This window comes from Brassica napus, unplaced genomic scaffold, assembly GCF_020379485.1.
Source record: "Brassica napus cultivar Da-Ae unplaced genomic scaffold, Da-Ae ScsIHWf_3058;HRSCAF=3863, whole genome shotgun sequence".
Lineage (NCBI taxonomy): Eukaryota > Viridiplantae > Streptophyta > Magnoliopsida > Brassicales > Brassicaceae > Brassica > Brassica napus.
The window spans coordinates 127,501-132,500 of NW_026016295.1; positions in this window are offsets into that span (position 1 = coordinate 127,501).

The following is a 5,000-nucleotide window of genomic DNA, read 5'->3' on the forward strand; positions in this document are numbered from 1 at the left end:
GGCACTTCAGGACCCAGGACATTCTCATCATCCTCTTTAGGACGGAATGGGTCAGTGTCCACTCCAAGGGACCTCACGACCATTGGGCTGGTCAATGGGTGAGCCTGGTCCATGTTAAATCTCTTGAGTACTTTTCTGTATATGCCTTTTGATGCACAAGGATTCCTCCTTTTATGTACTCAAGTTGTAACCCCAAACAGACTTTAGTTTTACCTAGGTCTTTCATTTCAAACTCTTTCTTGAGATATTCAACTGTTTGGGCGATTTCCCCAGGGGTTCCAATGATGTTCAAATCATCAACATACACTGCTATGATAACAAATCCATTGTTTGCAAACTTCTTTATAAAGATACATGGACTGATAGGGTCGTTCTTATAGCCAACTTTGGCAAGGTATTCGCTTAAGCGATTATACCACATTCGACCACTTTGCTTAAGTCCATATAAGGATTTGTTCAGCCTTATGCAGTGTTCTTCTCGAGAACCTTTATTAGCTTTAAGCTCAACACCCTCTGGTAATCTCATATATATTTCATTATCCAGTGGACCATAAAGGTATGCGGTTACAACATCCATTAACCGCATATCCAAATTTTCTTTGATGGCCAGACTTATTAAAAATCGAAATGTAGTTGCATCCACCACAGGGGAGTATGTCTCCTCATAATCGATGCCTGGTATTTGTGAGAATCCTTGTGCTACAAGCCGTGCTTTGTATCTTACAATTTCACCATGTTCATTTCTCTTCCTCACAAATACCCACTTATATCCCACTGGTTTAACATTATAAGGTGTCCGGATAATCGATCCAAAGACATTCCTTTTCTTAAATGATTCTAACTCCACGTTTATGGCTTCTTTCCATTTGAGCCAATCTGATCTTTGAGTGCACTCTAGTATAGACGTGGGTTCATGATCCTCATCTAAGTCCATCACATCAAGGGCTACTTGGTATGCAAATATATCATTGATGTCGACATCTTTCCGGTTCCATCTTGTCCCAGACATTAAATAATTAATTGAGATCTCATCATTAGCACCTTCAGTACCATGAGGCTCGGCGTCCCGAGTCTCATTGGTTGGTACCTTAGGCATGGCCATTTCGGCCTTGTCTGGACAATCTATGACCTCGGTTTCTTTTGCACCTTTCTTTAGTTTCCGAGGTCTTTTATCTTTGGAACCAATTGGTCTACCACGCTTAAGACGTGCTTTAGACTCTGTAGCCACTTGATTGTGTCCATCTTGGACATCAATACTTATTGGTGCATTACAAGCTGGTATATAGGACTTAGTCACTCTTTTCGGGTCAGCAAAGGAATCAGGCAATTGATTAGCTAGCTTTTGCATATGAATTATTTTCTGGACTTCTAAATCACATGATTGAGTCCGAGGATCTTGCCATGATAAGGATGTTTGATTCCATACAATTTCTTTGCCCAGCTTGTTATTTTCTCCCCCTAATGTTGGGTACTCTGATTCATCAAAATGACAATCAGCATATCTGGCCTTAAATAAATCTCCAGTAGTAGGCTCAAGATATTTAATAATGGTTGGAGAATCAAAACCAACATATATTCCCATCCTCCTTTGAGGTCCCATTTTTGTTCTCTGTGGTGGTGCAATAGGGACGTACACAGAACATCCAAATGTTTTGATATGGGATACGTCTGGCTCATGACCCGAGAGTAATTGGGATGGAGAATATTTATGTTCACTGGATGGCCTTATGCGTATTAATTCAGCAGCATGTAATACCGCATGTCCCCAAGCTGATACTGGTAGCTTCGACCTCATGAGTAATGGTCGAGCAATCAACTGGATTCTTTTAATGAAGGATTCGGCCAATCCGTTCTGTGTATGTACATGTGCCACGGAGTGTTCCACACTTACCCCCATGGACATACAGTAATCATTAAAAGCTTGGGAACTGAATTCACTTGCATTGTCAAGACGTATAGTCTTTAGTGGAAAATCTGGAAAATGGGCTCGCAGTCTTATGATCTGTGCCAATAGTCTTGCCAATGCTAAGTTTCTAGATGATAATAGACAAACATGCGACCATCTGGTCGATGCGTCAATGAGGACCATAAAATATCGAAATGTCCCACAAGGTGGGTGTATTGGTCCACATATATCACCATGTATTCTTTCCAGAAAGTTTAATGTTTCCTTACTCACCTTTCCAGGTGATGGCCTTATTATTAATTTCCCTTGTGAGCATGGAATACATGTAATGCTCATAGGGATAGTTATCCTATCTTTCAAGGAATGGCCAGTTGAGCTCGAGATTATTTTGCGCATCATGGATCTGCCAGGATGGCCAAGCCTTTCATGCCATTGTTTAAAGGCTTCTCTGAACTCATTAGGAATTGAAGTGTTAGCCTCACTCGATTTTATATTGGCACAATAGAGGCCTATTGATATAGCAGGGATAGTCTCTAGGACTTTCTTATGGCCTTGGGCATTTTCATAAATCAAGAGGAATTCTTTCTTTCCCTCGCCCCTAGTTTCAACATGTAGATCATTCATGCGAATGTCTTTGAAACTTAACAGATTTCTCTTTGATTTAGGAGAATATAATGCATTAGAAATTTCTAAATGCGTGCCTTTAGGCATCACTAAGTGAGCCGGGCCATGGCCTTCAATAAGGCTGGCCGGTCCTGCTATAGTATTGATTTTGGCACTCTTTAAAATGAGGTTAACAAAATATCTTTTGTCTTTTAATATAGTGTGACTTGATCCACTATCCACTACTAGCTGGTTCTTGTCTTCTTTCATTTCTGAAAATAGACAAGAGTCAACACCTTAGATATTACTTAAGGTTTAAAGTATGTTTTAATGGCTTTGTTTTATGTTCTTAATAATTTCAACTTTGTATAAGGCATATATAAAGTAAAAACTTTATTTCATAAATAGAATTGCCAAAGTCATAGAACATGAACAAAAGACATAAAGCCAAATCAAGAATTCAAAATGCAAAGACAAAAGCAATATGATATCGAAATCTTCATATTCAGCCACTTGTAAGGAGGTCTGAAGTCTCAAAGTCCTCATGATCATCTTTGTCATGGGCTTGATCATCCTCATGGTCCAGATCATTCTCATCATCATAATGGACCAAATTTGCCTCAGAGTTCTTGCCCTTTATGCTCTCCTGGTAGAGCTTAACAAGGTGTTGGGGAGTTTTGCATTTATTAGCCCAATGATTGGTCATCCCACAACGATAGCAAGCAGATTTGGTCGAGCTCGAGCCATGGGTTTTGAAGTCGGACTTATACCCACGGTTAGCTTGATGACCTCGGCTATAGCCTCGGCCTCGGCTGCGACCAAGATGGTCTCGTGGTTGAAATCCACGGCCACGTGGTTGAAACCCACGGTTACGACCTTGCCATCTACCACGGCCTCTCATGCGACCACGGTATGACTCTCTTGGAGTCTCATCTTTTGGCTCTACGGCCGCATGTGCCTCAGGCAATGCTTTAGCACCAGGAGGCCTTAGCTCACTGTTCATCATGAGCAACTCATTGTTTTGCTCAGCTAGCAACAAACAAGAGATTAAGGCAGCATAAGTGGAGAAACCTTTCTCTCGGTACTGTTGCTGAAGCACAACATTGCTGGTGTGGAATGTGGAGAATGTCTTCTCCAACATATCAGCATCAGTAATAGTCTCACCACAAAGTTTCAACTTTGAGACTATTTTGAACAAAGCCGAGTTATACTCTTCCACAGACTTATAGTCTTGGATTCTCAGGTTTCTCCAATCATAAAGGGCTTTTGGCAATATCACAGTTTTCTGATGATTAAATCTGGTTTTCAACTCTGTCCAAAGTTCCAGAGGATTCTCAATTGTGAGATACTGGTCCTTGAGACCTTCAGCAAGGTGATGGCGAATGACAACGATTGCCTTGTAATTATCCTTGTCTGATGGCTCAGTGCCTTCAGTGATAGTATCACCAAGGTTTCTGGACCTTAAGAGGATTTTGGTATCAAGCTCCCATTGGAGGTAATTATCTCCGGAGAGATTGAGGGAAGCATATTCAAGGTTGTTGATTTTCGACATCTGAATCAAATATCCATAAAGGAGTAAGGATTCATAATATAATTCAAGATTTGAATTTATATGCCAAGGGGATTGATGATTTATTTAATGATGGTTTATTATGCATTTTATTTTCAGAAAATATTTTAGAAATATTTTAAGATGCATTCAAATGTTCAAGATATTTGTAAACCAAAATAGATTTTCAAAATCGGTTAAAACTTGGTTTATAATTTCAAGTAAAGCAAATATACTGAATTTTAAATGGAAACCGATTTTGTCTAACTATATGCAAACAGTGTGAATCATTTAGATGCAAACAACATGAACCACTTCAGATGCACTAGTATCATCATTGCTAAAGCTATGCGAACATGTATTATTGGTTTCAATTATGTGATACCTATGTCCAGTTTTAACAATATGATAGTTGGATGCATGCAAAGGTCAGTTCATGGATGATTCAAGTTCGATCTAATGATTTACTAAATGATGCTATCAGGTATGCAAATGATCAGTACATAGTTTTAATCATAGAATCAGGTTCAAGGATGAAACTAGATCAAGTTTTATTTTAACTAGCAAACTATGTGATCAAAATTCAGTATGAGATAAATTCAATATGTTGGTTTAGAAAATAATTTTCAGTCAAAGATATGCACTAAATAAAATCGATTATGCATATATAAAATCATAAAAGGGTTTTTAAAACTTTGATAGTTACAAAACAAATATTAAAAGTCAAGGATATGCAATGAATGATTTTAATTTTGATTTTATTGGTGGGTTGACTGATTTTAGAGGAGCTGGCCGAAAATGGCACAGCAAGGATTTGATGGAATTTTGTTTTGGCCAGATTATACACTTATGTTTATCACATCTGGTAAAATGGCCAAACAAAAGGATTGAATCAAAAAAGGTTTAAGCTTTCTCTAATAATTTTGTGATTCATAAGTTTTT